The sequence below is a fragment of the Chiloscyllium plagiosum genome, chromosome 8 (genome assembly GCF_004010195.1).
Source record: "Chiloscyllium plagiosum isolate BGI_BamShark_2017 chromosome 8, ASM401019v2, whole genome shotgun sequence".
NCBI classification, from domain to species: domain Eukaryota; kingdom Metazoa; phylum Chordata; class Chondrichthyes; order Orectolobiformes; family Hemiscylliidae; genus Chiloscyllium; species Chiloscyllium plagiosum.
The window spans coordinates 56,402,905-56,414,107 of NC_057717.1; the positions used below are offsets into that span (position 1 = coordinate 56,402,905).

Consider the following 11,203-nt stretch of genomic DNA (forward strand, 5'->3'; position numbering starts at 1 on the left):
ATAAATAATGAAAACACAGATCTGTCAAGCTAGTCTCAGTAGTAGGGAAAGTATTGGAACTATTGAGGAGCGGAATTAGTCTTCATTTGCAAGATCAATCAACAACTTTCAGCATGGTTTTATAGAAAGGAAGTCATGTCTTAACAATTTGGTGGTAGTTTTCAGATAGATAACTCAATGACCAGAAGACAGCAATAATCAGAGCCATTAGGATCAGATTTAAATTGCCAAATTGGATCGAGAATTTGCTGAGTGGAGGGGAGCAGGGGATAATGGTCATAAGGTGTCTGCATGACTGGAAATCTATGTCTCATGTTGTTCTGCAGGGATCAGTGCTGATTTCCTTGCTGTTTCTCTTATATACCAGTGATTGAGACTAGAATGTAGGAAGGTTAACCAGCAAGTTCACAGATGAAAGCAAAATTGTCATGTTGGTAATCCATGAGCATGATAGCTTTAGATTGCAGGAGGATATACAAGGATTGATTATACGTGAAGATAAGTTGCAAATAGAAATCATTCAGGATCAGAGTAAGGTGATGCACTTCGGCAGAAGAAACTGTGAGGTATTACGTTTTCAATGGTGGAAACCTGGAAATGGCTGAGGGTCATTGGTGTGCACACCCACTGGTCCCCTATATTACTACGTCAAGTGCTGGCACATGAGACTGGAATAGTTAGGCGGCTGTTATTTTTAGGTGTGGACTGGATGGACCAAAGGGCCTTTTCCTGTGCTGTATAAAATGATTCTGTGAGAAAGGTTATAAATAATGCATTATTCGGGTTAATCACAGATGTTCTGTTGATCTCAGTTCCCACAAAACTTAGCCGGACATAGCATTTCTTTGTTCTTGTGTGACCCGCTGTGTTGAACATCACAGTAGATTTTGCTGGGGCAATCTACTGCTGACCCGGGCAGGGTTAACGGGCTGCTCTGGGTATAGGTTCCATTCTTGTTTCTCACTGATCGGTAAGTCTTCAATCCAGTCGTGATTAACTCCCCACCTTTCTTCCAGGTTATCCTGATTACGTCAGGGTAATAGTCCATTGCCAAACAACCGAAGATCAGAGAACCGGTGTTGTGGTCCTGACAGGAGGAGACCAGGCCATAAAACGTGGGGGGAGACGGTGTCTCTAGGATAGAATGACCAATTGAGCACATTAGTTTCTGTTAATTTGTCCTTATCAGTTACTCAAATATATCCTCAGCTGTAAACGTTTTCCAGCATGCTCCTGCTGAAGTCTACAGTATAACTGGAAGTTGTTTTGGTTTCTTACCAGATGTTGATCATGATCTATTGGTTCCCTCTTCATAAACATAGCCTCTACCTTGACCATTACCATATAATTTAGGAAGAAGAACATGCTGATCCCACTCTAGTAACTGTTTCAAAAGCTCACCAACTGACACTTTCACTGAATTTCAAGTGAAGAGCAGAGAGGTTTCACAAAATACAAACCAAGGAAATGCGGATTCATCAAAATTCTACAGTGTGGGCAAACAGGCCATTTGGCCCAACATATCCACACCAACCCTCTGAAAAGTAACCTATCCAGACCCATTGCCCTACCCTATTACTCTCCATTTACCTCTGACTAATGGACCTAACATGCCAATCCCTGAACACAACATGGCTAATTTACCCAGCTTGCACTGGACCTTGGGAAGAAACCCACACCGACACAGAGAGAATGTGAAAACTCCACACAGACAGTCACATGAGGATGGAATCGAACTCGAGTCCCTAATGCTAAGAGGTAGCAATGCTAACCACGGAAGCAGTGTGCCGCCCGACTAGGTACCGTGCTGCATGAAATCAGAAACAAAATCAGATATTGTTGGAAAAACCCAACAGCTGGCAGTATTTCTGGAAAGAAAGCAGAGTGAATAGTTCAGTTCCAGTGACTCTTCTTCATTTATCAATACAAGGCAGAATGTTCTCTCTGGGAAGATGGTCATTGCAGCAGCAGCACAGGCAGGAGCTGAGCACTGGGACGAGGAGGATGGCTGTCACGGCTGGACTCATGTCAATTGTCTGGAAGTTGAAACTTCTAATTTAAAATTATCTGAATTCTGGAGACCTCTGAAAAATGGAGGAGCATTAGGTTTCAGAGGTGTTGAAGGGTTACAGCTAACTGACTTGACTATTTACGTAAATATGATGTGAAAAATTAACAAGTACTCTTTAACTTTAATAACTATCAAACTGACACGCAGTTCACCACCAAAACCATCATCTCTCAGACTAAGCACTGCTCTCCCTCGCTGTCTAGACCTAAATTTCCACTCATGTTGACAAACCCTTCCCGGTTACTCACCCATTCATACCCAGATTACACCACCCCTATCACAAGAAACACATCCAAGGCAATCCATATTGGTAATGTAGATGAGCAGAGACATATCGGTGTCCATGTACATAGATACCTAAACGTTCCTAGTCAAGTTGATAGGATTGTTAAGAAGGCATACATTGAGTTGGCTTTCATTAGTAGAGAGACTGCGTTTCAAAACCATGAAGTCATGCTGCAGCTGTACAAAACTCTGGTGCGCCTGCACTTGGAGTATTGTGCATAGATCTGGTCACCATATTATAGGAAGAATGTGGAAGCTTTGGAAAGAGTTCGGAGCAGATTTACCAGGATGTTGCCTGATATGGTGGGAAGGTTTCATGAAGAAAGGATAAGGTTCTTGAGGCTGTTTCTGTTTGAGAGAAGAAGGTTGAGAGGTAACTTAATTGAGACATATAAGATAATCAGAGGGTTAGATAGGGTAGCCAGTGAGAGTATTTTTTCATTGGATGGTGATGGCTAGCAGGAGGGGACATAGCCCTAGATTGAAGGCTGATAGATAGAGGACAGATGTCAGAAGTAGGTTTTTTACTCAGACAGTAGTCGGGGCACGGACGGCACTGTCTGCAACAATCGTATACTTGTCAAATTTAAGGACATTTAAAATGTCATTGGATGAACATATGGATGAAAATGAAATAGTATGTGATAGATAGGCTTCAGATTGGTTCCACAGATTGGCACAACATAAAGGCTTGAAGGGACTGTACTGCAGTCTAATGTTCCATTTTCTATATTTCAGATTGATACATAATGTCAATCCCAGAGGTTTACAAAATTATGAGGGGCATCGATAGGGTAAATAGACAAAGTAGTTTCCTTTGGTTCGGGGAAATCCAGAACTAGAGTGCATAGGTTTAGCGTGAGAGGGAAAAGATGTAAAAGAGACCTAAAGGGGCGACTTTTTCACAGAGAGGGTGATACGTGTATGGAATGAGTTGCCAGAGGAATTTATGGAGGCAGTTACAATTTCAACATTTAAGAGAAATTTGGATGGGTATATGAATAGGAAGGGTTTGGAGGGATATGGGTCGGGTGCTGGCATGTGGGACTAAATTGTTTTGGGATATCTGGTCGGCATGGTTGGGTTGAACCGAAGGGTCTGTTTCCATGCTGAACATCTGTATGACTCTATAATTCCACTGCTGCCACCCTGCATCTGGTCCATGCTGAACCTGGCCCTGACTGGACCTGGCACCATCATTTTCACAACCTCTGTCAGAACCCCACTACACAAGGCATGACTTCAGCCCATTGTCACTGATCTCTCATCTTCCCCAAGTCAACCTGTTCACATTGTATCCTAGCTCCATTCGCATCTGTCCTTTACCACCTGTCATTTTGCCAGTCTCTGAGCTTTGCAGTTTGACATCACGTCCACCTGCCACTTCATTACAGTGACCTTCTGCTCTGAAAACAGCCTGGTGCCCTGCACACCTCTCCACTCAGCAGCGTGGCACCCTGTCGACCTCTCCACTCACAAGCTTGGCAAAGACAGACCTCCTGTATTTCAACTTAAATGGTCCCTCATTTACCAAGCACAATTCGACCAAATTATCCTTGTGACCATTACCATTTATGTTGATGCCACCCTGCTAGATGGGGTGAATGCAAGTCTACCCATCAGCCAGCCAATACCTCACAGCCTACCAGCTCAAACTCTCCCACATTCCCAAGCTAACCCCTCACTTGCTTACCAGCTTGCAACGTTGAACCAACTGCACCATAAAGCCAGAGAGTTATAAAGCCATATAGCACATAACAATTCCTTTGGTACAGGTTATCCATGCTGACCAGAGTTCACAAATTAAACTAATTCCATTTGTCTGCTTTTAGCACACATCCATCCGGACCTATCCAATTCCTATACCTGCCCAATTGTCTCCTAAGTGTTGTACCTGTCTCTGCATTTACCACTTCCTCTGGCACTTCATTCCAATGTCTGGTGCAGTTACAGAAGGAAGATTCAACTCCTGCACTCAATGCTCTGACCAATGAAGGCACATGTGCCAAAGCTTCAACACACTGGCTACTTGAGGCAATGTTTTCATGAATTTATGTACCTGAACTCCCAGGTCCCTGTATTCAACATTACTATCCAGTAAGAGTATAAAGGAAGTACTTAAGAGGGAAATCAGGAGTGCAGAAAGGGGACATGAGACAGCTTTGGCAAATAGAATTAAGGAGAATCAGAAGCGTTTTTAAAAATACATTACGGACAAAAAGGTAACGACGGAGAGAATAGGGCCCTTCAAAGATCAGAAAGGCGGCTTTTGCGTAGAGCCACAGAAAATGCCGAGAGTATTTTGCGTCAGTATTTACTGTGAAAAAGTATATGGCAGATAAAGACATAGGGAAATGCATAGTGACATCTTGTAAAATGTTCATTTTATAACAGAAATTGCTGGATGACTTGAAGCGGATAAAGGTGGATAAATCCACAGGACCTCATCAGGTGTAGCTTACAACTCTGTGGGAATCTAGATAAGTGATTGGTGGGCCCCTTGATGAGATATTTGTACCATCGATAGTCACAGGTGAAGAGCCGGAAGACTGGAGGTTGGCTAACGTGTTGCCACAGTTTACGAAGGCTGGTAAGGACAAACCATAGAATTATAGACCAGTGAGTCTGACGTAAGTGGCGGGTAAGTTGCTGGAGGGAATCATGAGAGACAGGATGTACTTGGATTTGGAAAGGCAAGGACTGATTAGGGATAGTCAACATGGCGTTGTGAATGGGAAAGCATGTCTCACAAACTTGACTGAGATTTTTTGAGGAAGTAACGAAAAGGATTGATGAGGGCAGAGTGGTAGATGTGATCTATATGGACTTCAGTAAGGCGTTCGACAAGGTTCCCCATGGGAGACTGATTAGCAAGGTTAGATCTCACGGAATACAGGGAGAACTAACCATTTGGATACAGAACTTGTCATAGGTAGAAGATAGAGGGTCTTGGTGGAGGGTTGTTTTTCAGACTGGAGACCTGTGCCCAGTCGAGTGCCACAAGGATCGGTGCTGGGGCCTCTACTTTTTGTCATTTACATAATTTGTTTAGATGCGAGAATAAGAGGTACAGTTGGTAAGTTTGTAGATGACACCAAAATTGGAGGTGCAGTGGACATGGAAGAGGGTTACCTCAGATTACAACATGACGTTGACCAGATGGGCCAAATGGGCTGAGAAGTGGCAGATGGAGTTTAATTTAGATAAATGCGAGGTGCTGCATTTTGGGAAAGCAATTCTTAGCAGGACTTCTACACTTAATGGTAAGGTCCTAGGGAGTGTTGCTGAACATAGAGACCTTGGAGTGCACATTCATAGCTCCTTGAAAGTCGAGTCGCAGGTAGATTGGATAGTGAATAAGGCGTTTGGTGTGCTTTCCTCTATTGGTCAGAGTATTGAATGCAGGAGGTGGGATGACATATTGTGGCTGTACAGGACATTGTTTTGGCCACTGTTGGAACATTGCGTGCAATTCTGGTCTCCTTACTATGGGAAAGATGATGTGGAACTTGAAAGGGTTCAGAAAAAATTTATAAACATGTTGCCAGGATTGGAGAATTTGAGCTCGAGGGTGAAGCTGGACAGGCTGGGGCTGTTTTCCCTGGAGCGTCGGAGGCTTAGTGGGTGACCTTATACAGGTTTAAAATATTATGAGGGACATGGTAAGAGTAAATAGGCAAAGTCTTTTCCCTGGGTTCGAGGAGTCCAGAACTAGAGGGAATAGATTTAGGGTGAGAGGGGAAAGATACAAAAGAGACCTAAGGGTCAACTCTTTCACACAGAAGGTAGTACGTGTATGGAATGAGCTGCCAGAGGAAGTGGTGGAAACTGGTACAATTGCAACAATTAAGAGGCATTTGGAGGGGTATATGAATAGGAAGGGTTTGGAGGGATATGAGCCGTGTGCTGGCAGGTGGGACTAGATTGGGGAGGGATGTCTGGTCGGCATGAATGGTTGGAATGAAGTGTCTATTTCCATGCTGTACATCTCTATTACTCTATGACGCTGTAAGAATCTGTGTATCTGAGCTCCCAGGTCTCTCTGTTCGATGACACGACCCAGTGCCCTACCATTAACTCTGTAAGTTGGGACCTGATTTATCTTCTCAAAAAGTAACACGTCGTATTCATTTAATCTAAACTCCAACAGCAACTCCTCATCCCATTGGCCCAGCTGATCAAGATCACTTTTAAATCACGTTCACTGCCAATTATAGCACCAATTTTGGTGTCATGTGCAAACTTACAAACCTTGCCCCATTCGATGTTCTCATGGCTTTCAACCAATATTTTACACTGCTTGCCTTTTCTCCACATATCTGTAGTATTTCTTTAAGAATTGAAGGAATCTATCTCCTTCTTGAAATCACTTCATGTTTTGACCTCAATCAATTTCTGTGGCGGAGAATTCCAAAGGTTCACCATTCTTTTGTTGTACAGTAAACAATCGGGTTCAATTTTATCGGGTGTTGGAAAGGCTGGTGAGCAGCAGGATTTATGATGATCCCATGAATGGAATAGCATTGTAAAGGGACCTAGGTGCCTACTTCAGCTTCTAATTTGTATTCTAACATGTCCCTTTGGCAGTATATTCCAAAACTGTGATCTTTGAGGATAAGGGTGTGCATGCATGATAATACTTCATCTGAAAGATTTCCTCCAAATTAGACTCCACCTTGAATCGCAACTATTTCCCTGCCACTTTTACTTTTCCTCAATCAAAGCCATGGGACTCACTTTCTAACAGTGCTGTGAATGTGCTAATACCACACAAACTTCAGCTATTCAAGTAAGCTGAGGACAACTGGTTTTTCAATGTGATATAAAAGTTTGACACTTCCACACCTGTCTTGAGATGCAAATAATAGCCGGAAGAATTAAAAAAGTATTTGAGGCACTTGTGTGCCCACACAAGATGACATGTTGAATGGTTTCATTCTGTGTGGTTTGACTGCGTTTTCACTGAACTAACAGAGCTATTGCTTAATCATATAATGTGAATGAAGCTTCCCTCATTTTTAGCACGACAATCACACATTATGCTTCCTTGGAATAAAGAAATACCATGTTAAATTAGTGGAATACGAGACTGGGATGTTACAGCCTCATTGTGTCATTTTAATAATCACAGAAATGTCTTTCAAAAACGGTGTCTCCCTTTGTTATGGACAGTTGAACTATTAAATTTGGGAATAGTGTTTGCTTGCTAAACAACAGTGGTAAAGAGTTTTAGCCAAAGGGAGGCCTGTGCAGTTAGTGCACAGATGCACCATGATTTAAGTAAGTGGTGGAGCAGCTCGAGGGCTGAGTGCTCTCCTCTTCCCCATCCCTATCATTGTGTCAGTCGTTAGGCTAGCACTGGCGGTGAACAGTTTGTATTAAAATATTTTAGCAAATTAATTGTCTCACACATTCTTTAAAAAAGAATTCTGTTGATTTGAGTGATCATAATAACTCCCACCCAATTACAGCAGGCACTGCACTCTGGAGTGTGTTGTTACTTCATGTTAGTTTCTTGTAAAACAACAATTTGAGATCAGAGCATTAACACTCAATGATTCTCTGATACTACATATCTCTGAACATTCTCATTTTGTTCAAATGCATTTTCTCTCTGAACAACTTGTTTCGTCGAACAGAACATATTTTTAAATGAATCAAAAAACTTGGAATTCTAGAAAACTAAAATAAAGACAGAAATTTCTGAAGAAACTCAGCAGGTCTGGCAGCTCCTGTGGAGAGAAAACAAGGATAACGTTTGACGCCCCCCACCCATGCCTTCAGCAAATTGTTTTCATGCTTTTGGCACAAGAACTCACACCTGTTGAGTTAGACAGCGGTTACGTTTGCTTGACTGCTGTTAGAAAAGCATTCTTAGCAGAGGTAGTGGATGAGCCGAGATAACAATTGAAGACCAGTTGAAAAGCTATAACCATCTGCTGCAAGTGTTGGAATCAGCGGAACCCCCACTGACTGAACAATCAAATTCAGCCACAGCACTGGTTTAATATAAAGTAAAACAACCTAGGTATAATCTCATCAATTATGCTTCAAAACAAATCATTATGGATAAGTTATACGTGATATTATTGGAACACCAATTTAAACCTGGGAATTATTTGAGGACTTACTCGATTAACCCTAGCTAGAGGTGCCCAAAAGCTTGTGAACAAATATTGATCTCGAAAAAGCTGCTAAACGCCAAATTTTGTTTAATATCTAAGAGACAAAAGTCAGGACAGAGATGAAATAGATTTCACCTGCCTCTGTGAGTGGAATTCCAACAAACATCCTCACAACTGAATCTGCTTTTCTGCCCCGAATTAACCGGATAAGAGTTGGTATTACATACCTCTCTAACAGGCTATAAGTGAACACAAGGCCACCTGGCATGGAGTCAGGCACACTACTACAATATCACAGCAGACCTGAACACAATGAGCTTCACACTATGTCAGAGAACACAGCCCACCTGTTTGACAGTGCATTAACCATGTTAATTATTGACACCTTCCAACAACAAGGGGTTGTTCCAGAACGTATGTACAATGAAAGTAACATTGCAACAATTATCCAAGAATACTTTGACAGCAGCTCCGAATTGTTCGAACTCTCTGGGAACTACAGAGGAATAAAACATGGAATTGCATTACCATCAATTCATTGTCACTGAATTTTAACCTCGAACTCCCTTCCCTAGAACCACTATTAATGTTGCTGCCCCAGGTGTTCTACTTAGTTTGAGATAGATGAAAATGTTTTGGAGTGCGTTATGACCGTTGCCAGTAATATTAAACGCTAATAGCTTTTCAAATAGTAAGATTCGAAATAATTTCTGATTCTACATTGTGCTACATGTCCTGGACCAACTGAGGCACAAAGGACATAAGCAGCATGTTTCCCTCTGCCTCGCTCAATCAAATATCCCTTGTTGCCAACAACCAATTTCAAAACACTTGGAATCTGCCTGCCTTTTGTTACTGTGGTATTCGTTCTGATTGGAACAACTTAGTCACGGCACTCAGTTCTGAGACACCCAATCAAATATTGCATTTCTGGCAGAAAAGAGTAGATTTGAAGAGCAAGATAAAATTGAACTGTCGAAGATTTAGGTTCCCAAACCAGACAATTTACAAATGGTCAGGACCGGTTGACAAGTTAGTCGGAGATAACACTGAAACGAAATGTACAACAATCTATATGCTAGCGGATATATCTGCTCAATTGCACACATCCAATATATTCACTGTAATTGAACATTCACCAGAGGAACTAACAAGAGGATTAATGCGAACGAGAACGTGTTCACAATGAACATTGATAATCACTGAGTTAATAAACTTAATAATTCGTTGTAATTATTGGTTCATGTCACCAATTAAAGCACAGCTCCAGAGGAAATGGATTATACTCTAAATTATTTTTACATATTCTGAAAGCATTTCTTGAACTGTGGAGATTTTACATGTACTGCATGATGTTAGTCCTACATTACAGTGTGGAAATGCATGTCTGTTGAAGAATTTAGGGGAAATTCATTTTCTTGTTAGCAGCATTTAATTTACGAAAATGTTATTTAAAAAGTATGAATTGAAAACATGCTTCTGACTGGAGTGGCCCGCGTTAATTGATGACTAAGCAAATGTGGGCAGAGCGGTGGATTAGTGATGAGCACTGCTGCCTCACAGATCCAGGTACCCGGGCTCGGTTCAAGCCTCGCTTGACTGTCTCTGTGAAGTTTACACATTCTCTACTTTGCGTGGGAATCCTCCCACAATCCAAGGATGTGCACGTCAGGTGAACTGGTCGTGCTATATTGTCCATGGTGTTAGGTGCATTACTCAGGGGTAAATATGGGGTAGGGGAATGGGTCGGGGTCGGTTACTCTTCAGTGGATCGGTGTGGACTTGTTGGGCCAAATAGCCCAAGGCATACTACAGGAAATCAAATCTAAATAACCATCACACTTATCTAATGTGAGCAGTCTCCTTCAGATTGCTACATTGCAATAATCGGTCAAGTATATTAATTAAAATAAATATTACTCTATTTTCAGTGTTTGAATAAACAACGTGCTCTGTTATCCTCTAGTTCATGTCTTCTGAAAATTTGTGAACTCTGCATATGTCTGAACACATCGATGTAAAATACATTGTCGGTTGTTGCAGCAAGTACTTCCATGATTTTAGAGTATATTTCCTCCAGGATGGAAACAGGCCATTTGGCCTAACACTTCCACACTGATCCCCCGAGCAGTCCGGAGCCCACGCAGACCCATTTACCCAACCTATATTCAACCCCTACCGAATGCACCCTAATCTACACATCCCTGAACACTATGTGCAATTTGGAACTGCCAATTCACTTAACCTGCATATCTTTAGGAGAAAGCCCAGGCAGACACTGGGCGAATGTGCAAACTCCATGCAGATAGTTACCCGAGGGTAGAATCGAACCTGGGATCCTGGCGCTGTGAAGCATCGATGCTAACTACTGAGCCACCATACTGCCCTGCGAGTGCATAAGTGGATTGTTTCAATTAATTCGAAATTTAGCCTTGGTCACATAATTCACTATAGCAGTTGTTTCCAAAAGAATGACTCTTCAGTTGATATGGGGCTGTAAAATGTAACTATTTATTTAAACCGTAGGGATTGGGGACACCTAAAGCACTGTGCAGAATAAATCATTCAGTTGTTTTTTTTTCACAGCAAATTCAGTTTAATCAGGGATAGAACAATTTACTTGTGAAACTGATCAAAGCAATGAAACTGATCTGTTGTTCATCGAATGGAGCAGAATTTCCAAATGGTCTTTGCCAATGATATTTTCCAAACAGAAAACTTG

The 11,203-nt window shown here is 41.9% G+C and overlaps 1 pseudogene; it reads right to left on the reverse strand.

The window, feature by feature from the left end:
• Positions 1 to 11,203, reverse strand: part of LOC122552136 — a 22,482-nt pseudogene that overhangs the window by 8,464 nt on the left and 2,815 nt on the right.